We start from the raw sequence: 25,643 nt of genomic DNA on the forward strand, positions 1-25,643 counted from the left end.
TCAAAAGGAGGCCACCATGAAAGTACAACTAGTGCCTCACTTTGCAAAAAAACAGAGAAATCTGAGGAAATCTCAATTCAATTCCCACCTAAAAACTGTTTAAATTTCCTTATAGCCCAGAATACAGCAGGGGTCTTCTTTCCTATAGCAGAGTAATTGTAGTCTGATCCCTGCAGAGTTCTTGAAAAAATAAAAATAGAATGGTGACCAACTTCACACCCTGTACCTATTTTAAAACCAGTGTCGGCTGCAATCGCACTGGGCATCCAGATCGAAGGGGCACCCTTTGTATGACAGCCTGATTTCAGATAAGAACAACTTGCAAAGATTTTTGTATGCACAGTATTTTTGAGAGGATAATTACAACAGAGATGATAACTGTGGTGGGGTTATGCACTTGATAGAGAGATCTCAGATTTTTCTAGTCAGTTTTTACTTATGATAAAATAGCATAGAGAGTTTATGTTTCCACTACAAAACAAGATGAGTGACATGTAAATCATAGATGAGTAGTTTCTGTAGGTAGCTAGGTGGATTACTGCTTTCAAGACAAAGATCCTTTTGTTACTTGGAGTTCATAAGTTACAATCCTTCTAGTATAGCTAATTGAGCTATGAATTGGTATCAAAGCACTGCATGCATATAAAAAGGCAAAAGCTTAGAACCTTATTGCTTTTTACTTTAATCTTTTCATATTCTAAGGTTGCTAAGAAAAACGTCCTGTTGGGTAACAATAAAATTGTATTAGTATAACCCACCTAATCATTGTGTTACATTTCTAATCCTGAGTGTAGGTGGCAGATCTACTATACTTTGCACCTGAGTTGCATCACAGAAGTGATGCAAACCTAGTGCACAGTATTGTTTTGAGCTTTACTTTCCAGCGCAAATCCTGAATTGCATTGGACAGTAGCTCTAAAGTAACACAACGTAGCACTACATGCTACTTTATGTCAGGGAGGCATACCATTGGTGGTACATGGACATTCTCATGCATCCACCCATGGATTTTGATGCAAATCTCTATCTAGTAACTGTGGTAGTGCGGAAATTGCATCAAAAAATTATTCCTCCAGGCAAGCGTAAAGTTGGAGAAAAACTTTTTTTTCCGATCCTCCCCAACTTTGTCAAAGCATAGAATTTTGTGTTGAAAGGATACCCTTCCAGTATAAAAACGTTGCTTGACATCATGCACACACCCTTGCACTATGGTGCCAGAATGTGTGAACTGGCGCAAGGCAGCCAAATGTACACCAGCACTAGAGGAGAGAGTAACAACAACGTATCTTAGTTGATCTGTTGCTCTCTCCTTTTCACACTATGTAGCATTTGGTTACTCAGCATCACACACATTTAGTTAATCTACCCCTTCGGTTCTCAAGAGCAAGCATTCTTAACATATGATGCCTATCACTATGGATGATGTGACTCCTACACCTTGTAGTCCTCATTGTCCTTAGTAACATTTTCTATACATTGATTTACACACTTGTATGATTCCACACTTTATGTCTAATTGTCTTTGTATAATATGTTTGTGATGTAACATGCTCTGAAGTCTACATTGGGATGATTAGTGCTATAAAATAAATATATGCGAGAGATGTTAAGGAGAGGTGATGTGTACCACTGAAGGGTGGTAGTAATGGAAACCCTAAAGGAGGTGGTCATGGGAGGGGGGCACCAACAAAAACTGTTGCCTAGGGTGCCACCAACGCTAAAGCAAGCCATGTTTGAAGCAGAATCTAAGGCCCCATCACTGGCAGCAAAAATAAGACAAGATGGTAAACGTGGTATAGAACTCTGCTTATCCTGCTCAACTCAGTGACGTTTGATATATTCAAACTAAAATTTACATTTACAGTTCTAGCTCTTTTTTGTTAGAAAGTTTATGTTTCTGTTCTTACAGACAAAGTTGAGAATAAAGCCGGAACAACATTCTGCCAAACATAAAAAGGTTTGAACATCTTATTTTCAGACTTGGTAGTTATTGAATTTAACTAGCTCAACTTTAGGTCTTACAGCATCTGACAAGATAATATGACACAGGTAGCATAATTCTGAACAATTATTTGTTTTTCTTTCTAAGCCATACTATGGTCTCCAAAATGTTTCTCACCCTCTCAGTGCACTGTTCTAAAGTATTACCATAAACGAAGATGTCATCTTGGAAGAATTGATCTCAGGAGACACATCAAACAAGTTAGTAATGAGTTTCTGACACACTGAAGCCCAGAGCAAACCGCCTGCGGTCAAAATGATAAATGCCAAATGGATTAATGAAAGGCGTCAGCTTTTTGAGCACTTCATTCATCCTAGCCTGGTGTTATGCTAAAGTCGGATGCAAGGTGGTGAAGAATCTGGCTCAAGTCAGCATACCCAACATCTCATTTATAGTTGTGAATGTAAACCAATCCACTACTCTTTTGTTGAGGTCATGAAGAAGGATACAAAGCCTTATTTCTCTGTTGACCTTATGTGCTATGACCACATGAGCCAACCACTCCATAACTTCTACTGGCTCAGTGATATTGACTCTATCAATCTAATTATATTTGACAGTTTCTTTAACACTAATCAGTATCCCCCTCCCTTTGCATATTACAAGTTCTGACCCTTCTTTTAGGCAAATACTAGGTACATATCCCCAAACACATCCAACTTTGTCTAAAACACCAAAGGATAATCCTCCACCAACCTTTGTTGCAAATGTTCATGTCATGTGCTAACAATATCCGGTAGTTCTTGCTTTGAGCAATTTTGGACGAGAAATATGTCTCTGATGTACTACCTCCACACAGTATCACCAGCCACAGGAACATACCTTTTTCTTTGTATGCGGCTTCCTCTGTATTTATTTTTTGTGTTAAAATAACCTAGTGACTCAACTGGTTTCCCTCCATGGGAGTTGAGATTAGGTTGCATCAGTACTACAATGCATTTAAAATTGTTTTTGCAATCACTCTGATATCCATAAAGCCTTTAACAGAATCCAGCATATGGATTCAATAGTACTATTTCACGGTAGCACATCCAAAGGATGATCAGAATTATGTTTAGATACACTGATGACACAATTGTTGACTTGAAAAACCATCTCACCTAAATCAGAAGTGATTTAAAAGATTTGGGGCCTGATTTAGATTTTGGCGGGTGGGTTACTCCATCACAACGGTGACAGAGTAACCCATCCGCCGAAGTATAAATCCTATAAATTCTTATGGGATTTATATTTCAGCGAAGAGGATATCCGTCACTGTTGTGAAGATGTAACCCATCCGCCGAAATCTAAATCAGGCTCTTTGTTACAGGAGCCTAAACAATAAAAACAATTGACTAAGTACCCTCTGTATCCCACAATTTTGCATATAGGTTTAATGGCAGGGCAGTCTTTAAGGTTGGCCAAATGGCTTAGTTTTCACAACAGACACTCCTAGATTTCTGGAAATCTGTGGATCTGGTGGACAATTTTGGTTTAATGTCAATAGCTTTGATAATGACAGTGGTACCCTTGTTTCTGTGTAACTCTTCAATACAAACTAATGCATGTTTTACTTTTTTGTTTGTGGCAAATGCTTAGTTCAATTTGGGATCCCCTTTCAGCCAATGTGCCTCCCTAACGCTGCCAGTCTTGCATCTGAGCATGAATTATTCACAGATTCTTTAATCTGAACTTCCTCTAAAATTATATGTGGGAACTAACATTTGTTGTACAGTGGCATATTATTCAATAGAATCATAATGGCCATCCCAAAGGGATGAGGTCTGATAACTACAGAAGCCATTGGTAAATAATGTTTATCCAGTTTTTATCGGTATCTCATATTCATTCAATCTGACTGCAACTTTGTCCTCCTCATCATTAGTAAACCCAAATACATTTTAAAAGACTTCCCGACCTACAGAATCTAACGAATGAAGCAATAGTGATGCCTTGCTAAAGTGGAACCACATACTTTAAATTAGTTTGCAAAAGCACTTTTCTATTTGGACTTTCCGATAGTTGGTTCTGCTGGTGTGACCAGGAAGAGTGGAGGAGGGGAGAAATGTTCTGCATTATAGCAGGCAATTGTGATAAAAAATGTAAAAGATGGCTAAAGATAGAGAAATACAAAAAAATAGAAATAAGCAAAACAAAAAAGAAATTATGTCTTTTAAGAGACTTTACTATACAATACGATAGCCGAGAAAATCACATATCTAAAAAATAAACAAGCTCCACCTGAAGAAGAAGAAAAGTTAACAAGTATAGGAAAGTTGTGGCCACAAGGTGGTGTAGGAGGATGAAAAGAGTCATTTGATGAAATGTTTCCCGTGTGTCAGCAGAAAAGTGAAAGAAGTTATTATTGTTCCTACTGCAGATCAGACAAACCAGTAGATCCAGAAGTGAAAGGGTGAGAGTTATACAAGTAGAAAAAGAAGTTATCATCAGCAGACTCTGTTGGGTAGACGGTGAGCGCAAAAGGTGGATAGTCCTGCATGGTGTGAAATAATCACAATAGGGATAAAAGCAGATTTTAAAGTGTAGTGGTCACAAAGCAAAGGTATAGACTGTGGGGAATTGCAAACGACTGTGCAAAACAAAGTTATTAAAGCAACAGCGCCTTGAGAGCAATAAACTCTGTGGATGTTAAAGATTCTCCCAACTGAAAGCTGTGCAGAATGTTTCCAGTTATTGCCAAGTAACGTAGATCAGAAGTTAAATGAGAAGACACCTTGAGGTAGACTTCAGTTTATTGTAAACAAGAGAAGTTCCATCCACCACCCTGTGGGTTTCACACCTTCCAGCCTCCTTGGTATACAACAGAGATACATAGGAATACATTTTAAAACAGAAATCCAGAGTGTCCACTGAGATAAACGTCTACAAAGCTGACTGCTGATACCACACCAACCTTCGGATTTCTAACCACTAATGTTTAGAGTTCCCAAGTTGGTGTACAGTAACCATCCTTTCTTTAACACTAGATTCTCCTTCACCGGCGGCTGATAGATAGAAGGTTCCTTTTTAAGATGAAGTAGGTCAGGGTGTGAGATCTTCTTGACTCAGTCAATACTATAGGAGTCTTTTAAAGCCAAATTATAAGTGAGACTACTGCATCATAGGAATTGTAGGGAAGACCTAATGCAAGGGATTATTCCACAAGCATTATCCGTGGCATACAAAGACATTGCTGGTAAACTGATCTGTAGTTGGAGAGCCCAATGCAAAAATACATTATGCTCAGAGAGTCCACAGTCATATTCTTTCTCCTCACATATTTTACATCACCTTCTGCAACTGAAGAAGAAACGTCCTCAAATCTAGCTTGATAGCTGTCAACTCTAGAGCATTGTTATCGATGGAAAAGGTACAAAAATCTTTATTGATTTAGTCACCTGCTGTAGACAATAATATGCACATGCATAAACAATGAGTACTGAACAAAATCTCTGTGCTGTACTTGATGATGTACAGATTTATGACCTGAAAGATATGTATAACACATAAAAAAAATTAAAAATATGATATATTCTCATTACTTGATGATAAAATAAAAGCTAAGATATCCCCTACATTGTACACTCTCTAATGAGTAAAATAGGGATCTAAGACCGAAGCATGACAATGTATGAGCTCAGAACACCCAAAAAAGATATGGTCCATGTTCTGTATTTAGTTGCTACATGAAGGACAAATACTGAGATCAGCAGCAATCCCACTCTAGGGCCCACATTTAAGAAAAGTGGCACTACATATAATGCAGCGCCACTTTCCTTGTGCCCCTTAGTGCCCCACTAACGCCACCATGTGGGCGCCATATTAAATATGCGGCGCACCATGGCGCAGGTTAGGGACAATAGCGTCAACATTTTATACGCTATTGTAGTTTGCAGGATTAGCTCCAAAAATGTTGGCCCTAATCCAGCACAATACATAAGAACCCATTAAAAACAATGGTGTACCCCCTTTTAACGCCTGCTCTGTGCAGGCATTAAAAATAGCCCACAAAAATGGTGCAGTGGAATCTTATGGATTACATTGCGCCGTTTTTGCAGTCCCCCTGACGGGGTAATGCCCCCCTTGCATACAGTATGCATGGTTCAGGCATAATGTGGCAAAAGGGGTTACAAAGTGGCACAATTCTGGCATGGCGACTCATTGAGGCTCATTAGTGTAAACAAAAATACACTAATGTGGCGCAAGGAGGCACTAGCCCTCTTAAATCTGGGCCTAAGTTCCTAAAACCGCTGCAATAGGCAGCTTGTCTGCTCGTAGCATGAATATGGTTCTTCTAACATTATGATCAATAGTCATTGACAAATATGATTGTATCTTGCTGTAAGGAAATGCCTCCTTGGCATGGTTACCCCCCTGACGTTTTGCCTTTTGTTGATGCCAGTTATGATTGAAAGTGTGCTGGGACCCTGCTAACCAGGCCCCAGGACCAGTGTTCTTTCCCTAAACTGTACCTTTGATCCCACAATTGGCACAGCTCTGGCACACAGATAAGTCCCTTGTAACTGGTACCCCTGGTACCAAGGGTCCTGTTGCCAGGAAAGGTCTCTAAGGCCTGCAGCATGTCTATGCCACCCTGGGGATCCCTCACTTAGCACATGCACACTGCCTCACAGCTTGTGTGTGCTGGTGGGGAGAAAATCACTAAGTCGACATGGCACTCCCCTCAAATTGCCATGCCCACCTCACACTGCCTGTGGCATACGTAACTCACCCCTCTAGCAGGCCTTGCAGCCCTAAGGCAGGGCGCACTATACCACAGGTGAGGGCATATGTGCATGAGCACTATGCCCCTACCTTAGAGCAGGGTAGCTATAAAGACTATATGGTCTGGGAGTTTGTCAAACACGATCTCCACAGTTCCATAATGGCTACACTGACATCTGGGAAGTTTGATATCAAACTTCTCAGCACAATAGATGCACACTGATGCCAGTGTGGGATTTATTGAAATAATGCACCCAGAGGGCATCTTAGAGATACCCCTGAATACCAGGCCGACTCCTATTGCTAGGCTGACCAGTTTTTGCCAGCCTGCCACAATCAGACGAGTTTCTGGCCACATGGGGAGAGTGCCTTTGTCACTCTGTGGCCAGGAATAGTCTGTACTGGATGGAGGTGCTTCTCACCTCCTCCTGCAGGAACTGTAACACCTGGCGGTGAGCCTCAAAGGCTCAAGCCTTTTGTTAAAGCACCCCAGGGCATCCCAGCTAGTTCCCCCACTTTTGGAGGCAAGGCAGGAGAGGATAATGAGAAAAACAAGGAGGAGTCACCCACCAGTCAGGACAGCCCCTAAGGTGTCCTGAGCTGAGGTGAACCCTGCCTTTAGAAATCCTCCGTCTTGAGATTGGAGGATTCCCCCAATAGGATTAGGGATGTGCCCCCTCCCCTTAAGGAGGAGGCATAAAGAGGGTGTAGCCACCCTCCAGGACAGTAGCCATTGGCTACTGTACCCCAGACCTAAACACACCCCTACATTCAGTATGTAGGGGTGACCCAGAACCCAGGAAATCAGATTCCTCCAACCTACACAAAGAAGAAAGACTGCTGACCTGAAAGCCCTGTAGAGACGATGGAGACAACAACTGACTTGGCCCCAGCCCTACCGGCCTGTCTCCAGACTCAAAGAATCTGCACAGCAACGCATCCGACAGGGACCAGCGACCTCCGAGGACTCAGAGGACTGCACTGAACCCGAAGGACCAAGAAACTCCAGAGAACAGTGGCACTGTTAAACAACAGCAACATCTTTGCAACAAAGAAGCAACTTTTAAAGAACTCACTCTTCCCGCCGGAAGTGTGAGACTCTGCACCCAACGCCCCCGGCTCAAGCTCCAGAGAACTAACACCGCAGAGAGGACTCCCAGGCGACTGCGACTCCGTGAGTAACCTGAGTCGACCCCCCTGCACCCTCACAGCGACGCTTGCAGATAGGATCCAGAGGCTCCCCCTGACCGTGACTGCCTGGTAACAAAGAGCCTGACGCCTGGACCAAGCACTGCACCAGCAGCCCCCAGGACCGAAAGGAACCAACCTCCAGTGCAGGAGTGACCATCAGGCAGCCCTCTTCCTTGCCCAGTCGGTGACTGGCCCGAGAAGCCCCCCTGTGCCCAGCATGCATCGCCTAAGTGACCCCCGGGCCCCTCAATTGCTTTCTATAGCAAACCCGATGGCAACTTTGTACACTGCACCCGGCTGCCCCCAGTGCTCTAAAAAACACCCCTGGTCTGCTCCCCGAGGACGCAGGTACTTACCTGCCAGCAGACCGGAACCGGAGCACCCCTGTTCTCCATAGGCGCCTATGTGTTTTGGGCCCTCCTTTGACCTCTGCTCCTGACCGGCCCTGTGTTGCTGGTGCAGTGACTTTGGGGTTGCCTAGGACCCCCAACGGTGGGCTGCTTATGCCCAGGAGACTGACTGTGTAAGTGCTTTACTTACCTACAAAAAATAACCAAACTTACCTTCCCCCAGGAACTGTTGATTTTTGCAGTGTCCACTTTTAAAATAGCTTATTGACATTTTAAGTTATACTGTGTGTACTACTGCTTTAATTCAAAGTTCCTTACTTACCTATGTGGAGTACCTTGCATTTTATGTATTTACTTCAAATCTTGTGCTTCTAAAATAAATTAAGAAAAATATTTTTCTATATAAAAACTATTGGCCTGGAGTTAAGTCTTTGAGTGTGTGTTCCTAATTTATTGCCTGTGTGAGTACAACAAATGCTTAACACTACCCTCTGATAAGCCTACTGCTCGACCACACTACCACAAAATAGAGCATTAGTATTATCTAATTTTGCCACTATCAACCTCTAAGGGGAACCCTTGGTCTCTGTGCACACTATCTCTCACTTTGAGATAGTATATACAGAGCCATCTTCCTACACTTGCCCAATAGCAATAGCCCAATGGCGAGTGTGGGATAGCTGAGGATGAAACATGGCAACCAGGGTGTGTGTGAGGTCATGCCATTCTTTTTAGGCAAATGCTCTTCAGGTCCTGTTTGCGGCTTATTGGGATAAATATATCACCAATAGTACAGAATGCTCTCAGCACTGAGGGGATTTACCTCCAAGATGGAGAGCAATTGGTAAGGACATCTTTGTTTTCTGGTGTATGGATAGTATGTTGTCCCCCAGTTTCCAGCAATAAGTTCTGCTCTTCTTGCTTACAAAACGACAATTTCACTTTTCCTTACTTATTTTAAATGTGTCCCGCAATGTAATGATATTTAATATCATATTTCTTTATCAGCCAATCACAGTGAAATCTAATAAAATTAAATTGCCAGCATTTAAAAGAATGGCAGACAACATTTTCAAATTTTGGAGAAAAAGTGTTATTGGAAGACAAATAGTTAGGCACGTTGTTTAAACAAAGGAAAAAGAGTAAGGGAGCTGAAATGCATCCTTGTTTCAAACTGCTCTCAGTCTTCATAAATCGAGACAGTGCCATATCTCCTAATCATAATCATCATTTGAAAAAGATAAGTGTTTTGGCACCCACTTTAAAGAATTTAAATAATGAGGGGAATCAGGAGTTCCTTCATATTGCAGCAAAGTTGGTTCCACTTTACACTCAGACACAAATGAAGTGGTTGCATCAATTACAGCCAAAAGTCATCAGAAAAAACAATATAATGCTGTACGATATAGAAGGGACAACACTGAGTCAAAACAATAACTTGAAGTCATATGGTTTATTTGGGTTAATTGGGTCTGAGGGAAAGCACAGAGCTGGGTGGTATCCAGAATAGCTGCTATGAGCCTGATGAGCTGATATGGAATAAGGTGGAATAAGGTGTGACTTCTTCACACAAAAAAACAACTCATGCAAAAGTTTCACTGCACTGGTAAGGTTTCAAAACAAAGTCTAAATGTGAAAACAGGCAGTGTCCCTAACGATGGCGGTGAATGGAAACCATAGCCATCACCTTTAGGAGCACCATTGGTGCTGATGTGTAGGAAAGTACCCTCTTTCTTTGCATGGTTACCCTCTTTTTCTGCCTGATGTCAGTGTGCTTGACTGTGTTCACTGGGATTCTGCTGATCAGGACCCCAGTGATTATGCTCTTTCTCCCAAAACTCTGTATTTCACCCACAATTGGCATGCTGGTGCCCTCTTATAAGTCCCTAGTATATGGTGCCTAGGTCCCCAGGGCATTGGGGTTCCAGGGGATCCCAATGGGCTGCAGCATATATTTTGCCACACACAGGGAGCCCATGCAAAGGCTTCTGCAGGACTGTCATTGCAGCCTGTGTGAAAAAAGGTACAAGCACCCTTTCACTGCCATTTTCCCTGCACCAGGTCACTTATAAGTCACCCCTATAGCAGGCCCGCTAGCCATGAAGACAGGGTGCAAAGTACCAGTGTGTGAGGGCACCCCTACACTAGCAGAGGTGCCCCCACGAACTCAGGACCATTTTCACAGATTCATGAGTCTGGGGACGCCATTTTATGCATGTACTGGACATAGGTCACTACCTATGTCCAGCTACATAATTGTAACTCTGAACATAGGCATGTTTGGTATCAAACATATTGGAATCATAGGCCAAGGCTTTTGCAAGCATTGGTTGTATGATTCCATGCATCCTGGGGGCTCCTTAGAGGACCCCCAGTATTGCCATTTCAGCCTTCTGAGGTTTTCAAGGCAGCTCCAGCTGCTGCCACCTCACAGACAGGTTTCTGAAAACCTCAAGCCCAGGAAGTCAGAACAAAGGATTTCCTTTGGGAGAGGGGTGTTACACCCTCTCCCTTTTGAAATAGGTGTTACAGACATAGGAGGGGTAGCCACCCCAAGCCACTGGAAATGCTTTGAAGGGCACATTTGGTGCCCTCCTTGCACAATCCAGTCTACACCAGTTCAGGGACCCCCAGTCCTTTCTCTGGCACGAAACTGGACAAAGAAAAGGGGAGTAACCACTTCCCTGTCCATCACCACCCCAGGGGTGGTGCTCAGAGCTCCCCCAGACTGTCCCTGGGTTTTGCCATCTTGGATTCAAGGTTGGCAGGGAACTCTGGGAGCATCTGAGTGGCCAGTGACAGCAGGTGATTTCAGAGCCCTCCTCTAATAGGTGCTTACCTGGTTAGGTGACAGGGCTATTTAGGGTCTCTCCTTTGGGTGGTTCCTCAGATTCGGATTGCAAGACTCCAGCAGGAATCCTCTGCATCCTCCACTTGACTTCTCACTGAAGAAACTGCATCTGGACCCTCCAGGAACCTACAAGCTGCAACAAAGAAGCAAGATGCCTCCTGCAACATTGTATCTCCGGCTCCTGCCAGCAACTGCAACAGTTTCCCGGTCGTGCATCCTCTGAAGACAGCCAGTCTTCAGCCTGCATCAGAAGGAAAAAGGAATCTACCTTGGGGTGAAGGAGTCACTCCCCTGCTTCTGCAGGTACCAACTGTGATGACAAGCGGATGCATGGATCCCTTCTCCTGCTGAGCTGCGTGGATCCTGCATCACGGGTGCTGGGCTAAAGTGGTCCATACGTTCCTTTCTTCCAGCTGTCCTACTTTGGTGGAGGTAAGACCTTGCCTTCCCACGCAAGACAGTACCCCGTACAGCCCATCTGTTGCAGCTGCCAAGGCTTGTTGGCATCCTTCCTCCAAGCTCTTTGTGCATTTTGTAGCTCCGGCCCCCGGCACTCTATCCTGTGACGCACAGCTTCCTGAGTCTTTCTTCAGCGGCGTGGAAGCCTTTGTCGTAGTGCTGCATGGGCCTCTTCTGCAACTTTCTTGTTCCTGTCCTGTGGGACTCCTGTGTGTGCTGCCTGGTGTTCTGTGGGTTCTCTGTGTTGCTGAGGGCTCCCTCTGACTCACCCTCCTGGGTAGAGTCCACCTGGTCCTTCCTGGTCCCTATCAGTGCCATTTTCCGCTAACCGTGAGCTTTGCGTGTGGCAAGGCTTGTTGGCGGACTCTGACGACACAAACTCAACTGCAATCCTCGATCCGGCGTGGGATATCACTTGCACCCTCCAGGAGCCCGACTTCGTCTTCTTGGGTGTAGTGCTGACTTTTCTTCTTCACCGGTGGGTCACCTTTTGCACCTTCATCCAGGGTAGCTGGGGTTCCTGCTCTTCTTGGCCTCTTCTGTGCTTCTTGGACTTGGTCCCCTTTTTCCACAGGTCATCTTGTCCCGGAATCCTCTGTTGGTGTCTTGCAGTCTCTTCTGGGTTTTGCATAATTCTTTTTCTCGTTTCTGTGTATGTTCTGGGAAAGTTACTGTGATTTACTCCTGCTTTCCTGGTCACTGGGGTGGGTTGTGGTACTTACCTTTTGGCTTTTCTAGTACTCCCAGCTCCCCTCTACACACTACACTTGCCTAGGTGGGGGACCGACTTTTGCATTCCACTTTCTTAGTATATGGTTTATGCTCCCATAGGTGCATTTCTAACTATTGTGATTTTCACTAATTGCACTGTTTTCTAACTGTTTTTATGCCTATTTCTGCATTCTAGTGTATATAATTTTGTGTATTATCTCCTAAGGGAATGTGGTCTCTATGGTATTTTTGGTATTTGTGTCACCAAAAGAAAGTACCTTTATTTTTGTAATACTGAGTATTTCCTTTCATGTGTGTGAGTACTGTCTGACTACAGTAGTATTGAATGAGCTTTGCAAGTCTCCTAGCTAAGCCTTGACTGCTCATCCACAGCTCCCTCTAGAGAGCCTGGCTTCTAGACACTGACTGCACTACACTAATAAGGGATAACTGGACCTGGTATAAGGTGTAAGTACCATAGGTACCCACCACACACCAGGCCAGCTCGTCTATGATGATAACCCCAAAGAATAAAATCTTGAAATGCAACTTAATCTATCCTAGAGTAAACTTTAGATATTCCCTCCAAGCCTCTGTTATTTAAACTTGATAATGTGCCTGTCATGCATCCATAGATTCCAGGAAATCCAGTTCCTAAATGGACAGGAGTACTTGCTGCAAAGTGAAGATTTTGATATTTTCTCAGTGTTCTAAGATACAGAATTGGCCAAAGGCTTTGAGAATAATTAAATAACAAAGATAACTCCTTTGACCTCTCTGCAATTGAGGAACATTTTGTGTAGCTTTTTTCTACAGAAAACAATATAAGATCTACTTGTGTGGAGACAGAAGATTATGAAGTGAGAGCTGTTCCAAAAAAGCAAAAAATAACCTTGTCTTAAAGTGTGAAGAACCCACCACTCTAAGGTTGTTTCTGACCAACTTTGAAAGAAATACTAAAACAAGCCCCCAACTGGAGGGTTATGTGTAGGTAACTATAATTGTTTGGAATCATTTTTATGTTTGTTGTGCATAGGAATGCTAAGAAGATGTGGCATCTTTAAGCCCTTTTTCAACACCTCTGCCTCTCACTGCAAGAAAACGCTGCTGCTGCTGTTGAAATGGCATGCTGCTGACAATGACTTGCAAACCGGTGACTGAACCTAAAATGGAGCCTCTACTGCTGCTGAAAGTTTGTGGCTGATGAAGACAACCCCGAGACTATGAACCACAGCCCAACTCCCCTAAAATTGTCTAAAGGGAGGAGTCTGCCTTCCAAACATCCTGTATCTATAAAATGCCAGTAACTAGACCTACACGTCACAAGAAAACCCAGTAATACACGTCCACCTAAGCTCCTAAGAACTATGCTACAACCTGTTCATCTAGTCAGAGGCCCTTATTACAACCCTGGTGGTCGGTGATAAAGCGGCGGTAATACCGCCAACCAGCCGATGGTAAAAAAAAATGGAAATATGACTACGGCAGAAACCGCAAACACAGACAGCACACCGACCGCCACGGCAGTAGTAACAAGCACCGCAGTGGTAACCACCAACAGCCAGACGGAAGACAATGTACCGCCCACCCTATTACAACAAGCCAATCCGCCACCTTTTCCAGGGCAGTACCAACGCCATCAAAAGCACGGCAGAAACAGTACACAGAAGGGAAATGACTAACCTCTGGACAATCAGGGAACAACCACGACACCATGGAGCCCGAACTACAGGTGTTACCAATGCTGGTCTAACTCCTCCTACAACAGGAATACTAACGCCGCCGAAGACGACCACGGTGAGTACCGCACCTAGCACACAGGGGAGGGTAGAGGAAAAAGATAGTGGCACACACACACAACACCCCTGCCCCCATCCCCACCCCTAACATCATACACACAAACATATGCAATAATATTACATATCCACCCCGTACCCCTCAGGAATAATGCAAAGCCCAAAAGAATTGATTAAAGTGAGTGTAATAAGATACAATACTAGAAATTCGTTATTCAAATCAAAACAGTATATACATATATTCAAATGGAGGGGCACTCGCCAGTCCATAATGTCCGTGGGCCACAGGGCCATATCACATAGGCCAAGGCCCCATTTGACTCCTGCCTCTATATGGAGAGAACACTGCTGGGGCATCAGGTCGAAAATACACAGGCGCCTCAGGGGGACAGGGAAGGGGGGACATCTCAGCCAGAAGATGGTACAACGCCACTGCTCCTGGAGGGGGCCATATGCCCTCTGCTTGGTCCTGGGCAGTGCAAGGACACAGTCTCTCAAGTGGGTGGTTTGCCCACTGCTTGGTCCTGGGAGTGCAAGGCAAAGTCTCTCTAGTGGGTGGTTTGCCCACTGCTTGGTCCTAGGGAGTGCAAGGCCACAGTCTCTCAAGTGGGTGGTTTGCCCACTCCTTGGAACTGGGGAGTACAAGGCCACAGATCTCAAGTGGGTGGTTTGCCCACTGCTTGGTCCTGGGGAGTGCAAGGCCACAGTCTCTCAAGTGGGTGGTTTGCCCACTCCTTGGAACTGGGGAGTGCAAGGCCACAGTCTCTCTAGTGGATGGCTTCTCCACTGGTTCTGGAGGGGGCTTTATGCCCAGTGTGCTTCATCCTGGCAAGGATGCGGTGAGTGGATGCCTTCTTCCACTGGTTCTGGAGGGGGCTTTGTGCCCAGTGTGCTTCATCCTGGTAAGGAGGGGGTGAGTGGATGGCTTTTTCCACTGGTTCTGGAGGTGGCTTTGTGCCCAGTGTTCTTCATCCTGGCAAGGATGCGGTGAGTGGATGTCTTTTTCCACTGGTTCTGAAGGGGGCTTTGTGCCCAGTGATGTAGCACTTGGGGAGTGCCAGGTCAGAGTCCCTCACCTGTGTATCAGACCCATGAGATCTGCAGTGGGCAGGATGCATGACACTCCATGGAGGCAGGACTACAGTCCACCCACCAGCAGCTATGGCTGCACAGTGGTGGTAGTGGCAGTGCAGGTTGTGGTGCTGTCAGTGGTGGGGGGAGGCTCCAGCCCTTCCCCTGCAGCCTCGGACGGCTGCCCACTGGGGCTGCTGCTGCTGGCAGTGGTGCTGACAGTGGTGCTGGTGGCGGGGCTGGTGGCGGTGCTGGTGGCGGTGCTGGCAGTGGTGGGGGGAGGCTCCAGCCCTTCCCCTGCAGCCTCGGACGGCCACCCACTAGGGCTGCTGCTGCCGGTAGTGGTCCTGACAGTGGTGCAGGTGGCGCTACAGGTGGCGGTGAAGCTGGCGGTGCTGGTGGCGGTGCTAGTGGCGGTGCTGGCAGTGGTGGAGGGAGGCTCCAGCCCTTCCCCTGCATTCTTGGATGGCTAAAGTGCCATGGTTGGTGTTGTGTGCTCAGATCCAGCTCCAGCACCAGGTCCCCTATCCATCCTGCATGCAGTGGCCGGCCCTTTGTCTTTGCCCTTGGCAGCTGGTGGTCCTTTCTTGCTCTTGCCAGCGGGTGGTGCCTCCTTGCCCTTGGTAGCTGGTGGTGCCTCCTTGCCCTTGGCAGCTGGTGGTCACTTCTTGCCCTTGCCAGCTGGTGGTGCCTCCTTGCCCTTGGCAGCTGGTGGTGCCTCCTTGCCCTTGGTAGGTGTGGGTCCCTTCTTGCCCTTGCAGCTGTGGTGCCTCCTTTCCCATGCCAGCTGGAGCTGTCTCCTTGCCCTTGGTAGTTGGTGGTGCCTCCTTGCCCTTGGTAGCTGGTGGTCCCTTCTTGCCCTTGCCAGCAGGTGCAGGCACACTGCCAGTGCTGACGGGTGTCTCCTTGGAGCCTCTCACACTTGCAGTAGCTGCCGTAACTAGAGTGACCGTGTACTGGGTGACCGAGGTGCTGGCCTCGGTTCTGCCTACCCTGGCCCGAAGTGAAGGGCGGGAGGGGCAGGGAAGAGGTCAAGGGTGGAGAGGAAAACCTTTTTAGGGACACTGGGGCGGGAAGAGGGTGAAGGTTTGGGAGTGGAGGAAAAGGGAGTGGTGGTTGGCGGTGTCTGTCTGGTGTGTTTGGGTGCAGGTGCATGGGCTGGATGCTGTTGTGAGGTGGATGGCTGTTGGGTGTCTGAGTGCTTTCGTTTGTGTACTTGGGGAGGAAGGGGCACAGACACAGTGGGAGAGGACACAGGGGACATGTGCATGGATGTGGGGTGGTGACTGCCAGTGAGAGGTGTGTAGTGATAGGCGTGATGGGGGTGGATGTGGATGTAGTGCATGCAGGTGTGATTGGAGACGCTACTTGGAGGGTGGTGGACGAAGAGGAGGAGGAGGACACAGAGGAGGCAGTAGATGTTGTTATGTCTGCATCTGGATGGTGTTTGTGTGAGTGCCTGTGGGATGATGTGTGGTGCTTGTGTTTGCCTGAGCCACTCCTGTGTGTTGTCTTAGGTGCATGCTGGTCTGATGGCGTGCTTGGGATTGGCTGGGGTTGAGGAGAATGGGACTGGGTGGAGGAAGTTGGAGGAGGGAGGCTAGAGACAGGGACAATGGCTGCCATCAGGGAGGAGGCCAGAGCCTGGAATGATCTCTGTTGGGCCACCACGCTAGAGTGAATGCCCTCCAGGAATGCATTTGTTTGTTGCAAATGCCCTGCCAGCCCCTGTATGGCATTCACAATGGTTGACTGCCCAACAGAGATGGATCGCAGGAGGTGAATAGACTCCTCACTCAGGGAAGCAGGGCTGACTGGGGCAGGGCCTGAGGTGCCTGGGGCGAAGGAGATGCCCACCCTCCTGAGTGTGCGGGCACGGGAAACATGCTGAGGGGCTGCTGGGAGGGTAGGGCTGGTACGTGGTAGCGTCTGTACCTGTAGTTGGGGTGAGCACAGAGGTGTCTGCCACCAGCAGGGAGCTACCATCGGAGGAGGTGTCACTGTACGAATTGTCCCCTCCAAACTCCGCTGTGCTGCTCCCCTCGCCCCCATCCCACGGGTGCCCTCAAGGTCGATGGATTAGGCCTCCAGGCCCATGTGGGATGCAGCTCCCTCCATCGCCGGTGTCTCTGCTCCTCCGCCAGATTATGCTAATGCACAGAAGGACGGGGTGACAAAACAAAAAGGGGGGGAAGAGACAGAGGATACACTTGGTCAATGCCAGCAACAACACCACCGTTGCTGTACACAACACACAGGGGACAGCCCTATGCACTAGGAGATGCACTACCAGTCACAATGCTAGTCACCAGGCCATGGAGAATAATGCCTAACGCCAATAGCAGCATACCTGAGACCCACAACACCCTGCCCAGCTAGTGGATGCCCACTCACAGTCTCTCAAGTGGGTGGTTTGCCCACACCTTGGAACTGGGGAGTACAAGGCCACAGATCTCAAGTGGGTGGTTTGCCCACTGCTTGGTCCTGGGGAGTGCAAGGCCACAGTCTCTCAAGTGGGTGGTTTGCCTACTCCATGGAACTGGGGAATGCAAGGCCACAGTCTCTCTAGTGGATGGCTTTTCCCCTGGTTATGGAGGGGGCCTTGTACCCAGTGTGCTTCATCCTGGGAAGGATGGGGTGAGTGGATGGCTTCTTCCACTGGTTCTGGAGGGGTCTTTATGCCCAGTGTGCTTCATCCTGGCAAGGATGCGGTGAGTGGATGCCTTCTTCCACTGGTTCTGGAAGGGGGTTTGTGCCCAGTGTGCTTCATCCTGGCAAGGAGGGGGGTGAGTGGATGGCTTTTTGCACTGGTTCTGGAGGTGGCTTTGTGCCCAGTGTTCTTCATCCTGGCAAGGATGCGGTGAGTGGATGTCTTTTTCCACTGGTTCTGGAGGGGGCTTTGTGCCCAGTGATGTAGCACTTGGGGAGTGCCAGCTCAGAGTCCCTCACCTGGGTGTCAGACCCATGAGATCTTCAGTGGGCAGGATGCATGACACTCCATGGAGGCAGGACTACAGTCCATCCACCAGCAGCTACGGCTGCACAGTGGTGGTAGTGGCAGTGCAGGTGGTGGTGCTGGCAGTGGTGGGGGGAGGCGCCAGCCCTTCCCCTGCAGCCTCGGACGGCTGCTCACTGGGGCTGCTGCTGCTGGCAGTGGTGCTGACAGTGGTGCTGGTGGTGCTGGTGGCGGGGCTGGTGGCGGTGCTGGTGGCGGTGCTGGCAGTGGTGGGGGGAGGCTCCAGCCCTTCCCCTGCAGCCTCGGACGGCCACCCACTAGGGCTGCTGCTGCCGGTAGTGGTCCTGACAGTGGTGCAGGTGGCGCTACAGGTGGCGGTGAAGCTGGCGGTGCTGGTGGCGGTGCTAGTGGCGGTGCTGGCAGTGGTGGAGGGAGGCTCCAGCCCTTCCCCTGCATTCTTGGATGGCTGAAGTGCCATGGTTGGTGTTGTGTGCTCAGATCCAGCTCCAGCACCAGGTCCCCTATCCATCCTGCATGCAGTGGCCGGCCCTTTGTCTTTGCCCTTGGCAGCTGGTGGTCCTTTCTTGCTCTTGCCAGCTGGTGGTGCCTCCTTGCCCTTGGTAGCTGGTGGTGCCTCCTTGCCCTTGGCAGCTGGTGGTCACTTCTTGCCCTTGCCAGCTGGTGGTGCCTCCTTGCCCTTGGTAGCTGGTGGTGCCTCCTTGCCCTTGGTAGCTGTGGGTACCTTCTTGCCCTTGCCAGCTGTGGTGCCTCCTTTCCCATGCCAGCTGGAGCTGTCTCCTTGCCCTTGGTAGTTGGTGGTGCCTCCTTGCCCTTGGTAGCTGGTGGTCCCTTCTTGCCCTTGCCAGCAGGTGCAGGCACACTGCCAGTGCTGACGGGTGTCTCCTTGGAGCCTCTCACACTTGCAGTAGCTGCCGTAACTAGAGTGACCGTGTACTGGGTGACCGAGGTGCTGGCCTCGGTTCTGCCTACCCTGGCCCGAAGTGAAGGGCGGGAGGGGCAGGGAAGAGGTCAAGGGTGGAGGGGAAAACCTTTTTAGGGACACTGGGGCGGGAAGAGGGTGAAGGTTTGGGAGTGGAGGAAAAGGGAGTGGTGGTTGGCGGTGTCTGTCTGGTGTGTTTGGGTGCAGGTGCATGGGCTGGATGCTGTTGTGAGGTGGATGGCTGTTGGGTGTCTGAGTGCTTTCGTTTGTGTACTTGGGGAGGAAGGGGCACAGACACAGTGGGAGAGGACACAGGGGACATGTGCATGGATGTGGGGGTGGTGACTGCCAGTGAGAGGTGTGTAGTGATAGGCGTGATGGTGATGGGGGTGGATGTGGATGTAGTGCATGCAGGTGTGATTGGAGACGCTACTTGGAGGGTGGTGGACGAAAAGGAGGAGGAGGACACAGAGGAGGCAGTAGATGTTGTTATGTCTGCATCTGGATGGTGTTTGTGTGAGTGCCTGTGGGATGATGTGTGGTGCTTGTGTTTGCCTGAGCCACTCCTGTGTGTTGTCTTAGGTGCATGCTGGTCTGATGGTGTGCTTGGGATAGGCTGGGGTTGAGGAGAATGGGACTGGGTAGAGGAAGTTGGAGGAGGGAGGCTAGAGACAGGGACAATGGCTGCCATCAGGGAGGAGGACAGAGCCTGGAATGATCTCTGTTGGGCCACCACACCAGAGTGAATGCCCTCCAGGAACGCCTTTGTTTGTTTCAAATGCCCTGCCAGCCCCTGGATGGCATTCACAATGGTTGACTGCCCAACAGAGATGGATCGCAGGAGGTCAATAAACTCCTCACTCAGAGAAGCAGGGCTGACTGGGGCAGGGCCTGAGGTGCCTGGGGTGAAGGAGATGCCCACCCTCCTGGTTGTGCGGGCACGGGAAACACGATGAGGGGCTGCTGGGAGGGCAGGGCTGGTACGGGGGTAGCGGCTGTACCTGTAGTTGGGGTGAGCACAGAGGTGTCTGCCACCAGCAGGGAGCTACCATCGGAGGAGGTATCACTGTCCGAATTGTCCCCTCCAAACTCCGCTGTGCTGCTCCCCTCGCCCCCCACCCCACGGGTGCCCTCAAGGTCGGTGGATTAGGCCTCCAGGCCCATGTGGGATGCAGCTCCCTCCGTCGCCGGTGTCTCTGCTCCTCCGCCAGATGATGCTAGTGCACAGAAGGGCAGGGTGACAAAACAAAAAGGGGGGGAAGAGACAGAGGATACACTTGGTCAATGCCAGCAACAACACCACAGTTGGCGTACACAACACACAAGGGACAGACCTATGCACTAGGAGATGCACTACCAGTCACAATGCTAGTCACCAGGCCATGGAGAATAATGCCTAACGCCAATAGCAGCATACCTGAGACCCACAGAACCCTGCCCAGCTAGTGGATGCCCACTAGCATGTTTGGGAGTGGAGTGCAACAGACCCTGCCCAACATGAAACCTACGCTGCAATGTTCGACCCGGCCTAGGGGCACCCACAGGCCGACATCCCCCACCCAGGTAACACCCCACCATGCATAATTGCAGAATTTGAAACTGTACTCACACCCTTGTGGCTGCTGTGATGCCCTCAAGCGCCCATCCAGCTCCAGATAGGCCACCGCCAGTATGCAGAACATCAGGGGGGTCAGGGTTCGACGTGCACCCCTTCTTCGTTGGGAAGCCATTCCCAGCTGGGCCTCCGCCGTCTTCCTTGCCCAGAGTCTCAGGTCCTTCCACCGTTTGCGACAGTGGGTGCACCGGCTGTTGTAGACCCCCCGGGTCTGCACATCCTTGGCGATGGCCTGCCATATACCCTTTTTCTGATGGGTGCTGACCTGCATGGAAATAAACATAGAATAATGCTATCATAATGCTATCAGTCATACAGTCCGGCCTGTTACCCTCATGCCCCACCATATCCTTCCCATCCCCTTATGCACATACATTGCCCACCATACATGCAGCACTCTGCCCAGGACCCCTCAACCAGCCCCCCCTTACATGGGGGCTCCGCCCACAGCACTCCGTGTATTTATGCCCCATGCATCGTGCACACAGTGTACTCACCTGTTGGTCTGGAGGCCCATATAGCAATCCGTACTGGGGTAGGACTCCATCCACCAGTCTCTCCAACTCCCCCGAAGTTAAGGCTGGGGCCCTTTCCCCAGATACTCGAGCCATGGTCGCTTCCAGACACAGGTCACAGCAGTACTTGCAGTTTAGGTCCTCTCCTGTTGAAGGTCAGGTAGCAAGTGAGTGAACAGATAGAAAATGGCAGTCACGTCTGCGGCGGTGCGTACGGTCACTGCCGGCGTACATCACCATTGACTACTGGAACCCATAGGGCCCAATGATAATCAATGAGGAGTTGCATGGCGGTTCTCGACCGCCTCCCACAACTTTGCACAGCGTCAGCGGAATTACCTCATTCCCACCTGTCCCTCCACATAGGACAGACGCCGCCATTTCAGGGGATGCAGGCCATGGCACCTAACTGCATCACAGCCGGCATAAGCACATTTTGGGATAAAATATAAACATACTGTTTCTATCACAACATGCAATGCATTGTACAATGACGAAATGTTAAAAAGTAACCAGATGCTCATTGTTTTTACCCCTAGAGTACAACCACTGAGGATGAACAGGAGATGGAGATATCCCCCGTGTACAGGCCCCTGGTGGACTTGGCAACAATGGCGAACAGGCACATTATCCTCACCTACAGACTTGATAGGGCCACAATCCTAGAGCTGTGTGCCCAATTGGAGACAGACCTGATCTCAGCTGTCCATCACCCCACTGGGATCCCCCTCTTGTGGAAGTGCTACATTTCTTGGCAAGTGGCTACTTCCAAGCGACAGTGGCCATGGCAGCAGAGATGTCTCAGCCAATGTTCTCAAACGTGCTGACCAGAGTGTTGTTTGCCCTGATGAAACACATGCACAGCTACATCATTTCCCCCCAGGTGGAGGATTTGGCCACAGTGAAGGCTGACTTCCTTGCAATGGGACATATCCCTAACATCATTGGGGCAATTGATGGTACACATATTGAATTTGTCATCCCCTCTCCCCCCGGAGAAATGAACAGGTGTTCAGAAATCGAAAGAGCTTTCATTCTATGAATGTGCAGATAGTGTGCCTGGTGGACCAGTACATCTCCCATGTGAATGCTAAGTATCCTGGGTCTGTGCATGATGCCTTTATCCTGAGGAATAGCAGCATCCCATATGTGATGGCTCAACTCCAGAGGTACAGGGTGTGGCTAATAGGTGAGCCCTATATGGGTGTGGGGTTGGCCCTAAGGGTGAGTGTCTGGCTAACAGGTATCCCTCAATATTGGCAGGTGACTCTGGTTACCCCAACCTCTCACAGCTACTTACCCCAGTGAGAAATGCTAGGACAAGGGCAGAGGAAAGTTGCAATGAGGCACATGGGCGTACAAGAAGAATTATTGAGCGCACCTTTGGCCTCCTGAAGGCCAGGTTAAGGTGCCTCCATCTGACAGGTGGATCCCTGTGCTACTCGCGCAAGAAGGTGTGCCAGATCATCGTGGCATGTTGCACAACCTAGCCTTGAGACGCCAGGTGCCTTTTCTGCTGGAGGATGGGGCTGGAGATGGGTGTGTGGCAGCTGTGAAACCTGTGGACAGTGACGAAGAGGAGACAGAGGATGAGGATGTGGACAACAGAACAACTATCATACAGCAGTACTTCCAGTGACATACAGGTAAGACACTGTAACTTCACCTTCCATTCCAGTTTTGTGTAGTTAATTTTCTCTAGGTAGGCTGCTGTTCCCACTACTCTGGCCACTTACTATACCCTTTGACATGTCTATTCACAGATCTTTTTGCCCTACTCTGGCTCCCGGGTGTATTGACTGCAGCACATTACAGGTCATACCTATGTATACATAACTGTACAGTCTAAATGTAATGTCTACAGATTGTTAAACAAGTACATCGTTAATTCATTTGACAGGCTCCATACTTGTATTTTTTAAGAGGGTTTTTATTTCAGTGCTGAGAAGTAAATGGGGATGTGCAATGTGCTGGGGTGATGATGGAGGAAAGTCCAGGCTAGAGTTCAGTCTGTTTGTATCACGGATGCACTGTCCAAGGGGGCATAGGAAGTGGAGCAATGGCAGATCAAGGTGGACAGGGTAACAGAGTGGGACACAAGGGTGACAATCAGGAGAGTCTTATTTCCTGGTGGGGGTCTTGGCAATGTTCTCTGGCTTCTGCCTGGATCGCAGGGACCGTTGCATGGTGGTTCTCCTTCTGCAGGGCGTCGGGTGCTGGTTGCCTGTTGTTCTTGTGGCGGGGCCTCGGTCCACTAGCGTTAGCGGAGGTGGAGGGTTGTTCATCGTTGTGGCTAGTGTCAGGGGCTCGTTGGTGTGCCACTGCCTCCCTCATAGTGTTGGCCATGTCTGCCAGCACCCCTGCAATGGTGACCAGGGTGGTGTGGATGTCCCTCAGGTCCTCCCTGATCCCCAGGTACTGTCCCTCCTGCAGCCGCTGTGTCTCCTGCAACTTGGCCAGTATCTGGCCCATCGTCTCCTGGGAATGGTGGTATGCTCCCAGGATGTTGGTGAGTGCCTTGTGGAGGGTTGGTTCCCTGGGCCTGTCCTCCCCTTGGCACACAGCAGTCCTCCCAGCTTCCCTGTTGCCCTGTGCCTCTGTCCCATGAACCGTGTGCCTACTGCCACTGACCACAGGTCCTTGATCGTCCTGTGTTTGGGGTGGCCTGGGGTCCCTGTAGTGGTGGACACACTGCTGGTTGACATGTCTTGGGGACTGGGATATGGGCCCGCTGGGTGGGTGCTGTGCTGGTGTTTCCTGAGGTGGGAAGCTCTGTGGTGTTATGGGACTGTGGCTGGGTAACCGACTGTCCGGAGGTCCCTGATGGGCCAGGTAGGTCATCCTGATCCAGGCGTGCAGAGGTGCTGTCATCACTGTGGGCCTCTTCTGTGGGAGAACTGGATGTTGCTGGCACCTTCTCTCAGGTGACGTTGTGTGGGGGACCTGTGGGGATGTACATGCAGTGTTATAGTTTCAGCGTGTGTCATCTTGTGCATGGGTATGTTGCCCACTATGGTTGATATTGACATGGCAGATTGGCCTTAGTGAGAGTTGTTATTTGGTGGGCCAGGTGATTGTCTCTAGGGTACATGCAGTGGTGATGGTTGTCCATGTAGGTCTGTGAGTGGTGTCCATGCATTGGTATATCATGCAGGGCTTGGCATTGGGATGAGTGGGTTGTGATAGTGGGGTATGTGGGTAGTGGTGGAGTGATGGGAGTGAGGGTGGGGGTTTGTGATGGCATGCAGGTGGGGGGGTGAAAGTAGTAATGATTTGACTTTGCGTCCTCCAGCTACTCCTGCCAGGCCCTCAGGATGCATTATTGTCAAGACTTGCTCCTCCCATGTTGTTAGTTGTGGGGGAGAAGGTGGGGGTTCACCGCCAGTCCTCTGTACAGCTATCAGGTGTCTTGCAACCACGGAACGCACCTTCCCCCGTAGGTTGTTCCAACTCTTCCTAATGTCATTCTTTGTTCTTGGGTGCTGTCCCACGGCGTTGACCCTGTCCACGATCCTCTGCCATAGCTCCATCTTCCTTGCAATGGATGTCTGCTGCACCTGTTATCCAAATAGCTGTGGCTCTACCCGGATGATTTCCTCCACCATGACCCTTAGCTCCTCCTCTGAGAACCTGGGGTGTATTTGTGATGCCATGGGTGTAGTGTGAGTGGTGTGTGTGAGGGTGTGTGGGGTGATGTGTTTGGGTGTGTGCTGTGAGGTGCGTGGATGGTGTATGGGTAATGGTGTTCTGTGGCTCTGGTTGTGTGGGTGCTCTTAGTGTGTCTCTCTCTCAGTTGTAAAAAGTCTTGAGTCGTAAAGGGTTGTGGGTAATGTGGGTGGGTGTTTTATAGTGTATAGTGGGTGTGGTGTGTGTATGTGTGTCAGGTGTGTGTAGTTTGAATTGTCCAATGTGGTGTTGCTTTGTATGTGTGTGTGTATTTTGAGCGCAACGGTATGTACCGCCAATGGTTTACCACGGTTTCATGTCCGCCGCAGTGATTCGAAGGTCATAATGCTGTGGGCGTAGTTCTGTTGGCGTAACGGTCAACAGTGTGGGTTGTGCTACCGCCAGTTTATCACTGACCTTTGGGCTGGTGGGCTTGTGTGTGGGTCTGTATAGTGTCGGATTTCTATGTATGGGTCATAATATGGGTAGCGGTATACCGCCGCAGTCGCTGTCTGTTGGCGGCAGTCACCATGGCGGTAAGCAGGACTTACCGCCAATGTCATAATGAGGGCCAGAGTGTCTACTGTAATTACTCCTGTTTGGGTTGCTGCAGCAACAATAACGTGGATCAGTCTTGAAAAGTGAAGTGACCCCAACATACTTTGGTGTGCTTCCCTAACAGGCATGGCACATTATATTTTACGACAACTTCACGTTTGGATTACCTGGGGGCATATCACACATACAACACATCTTCCTTGTTTGTGCTGTATTAGCATGAATATGCTGCCCCAGGGGCAGAGCATCCATGTGTAA

The 25,643-nt window shown here is 49.1% G+C and overlaps 1 protein-coding gene across 1 annotated transcript in view; it reads left to right on the forward strand.

The window, feature by feature from the left end:
• LOC138247461 (guanylate-binding protein 1-like) overlaps positions 1 to 25,643 on the forward strand; it is a 282,741-nt gene that overhangs the window by 179,745 nt on the left and 77,353 nt on the right. The window lies entirely within an intron of this gene.

The sequence above is a fragment of the Pleurodeles waltl genome, chromosome 7 (assembly GCF_031143425.1).
Source record: "Pleurodeles waltl isolate 20211129_DDA chromosome 7, aPleWal1.hap1.20221129, whole genome shotgun sequence".
In the NCBI taxonomy this organism is placed as follows: domain Eukaryota; kingdom Metazoa; phylum Chordata; class Amphibia; order Caudata; family Salamandridae; genus Pleurodeles; species Pleurodeles waltl.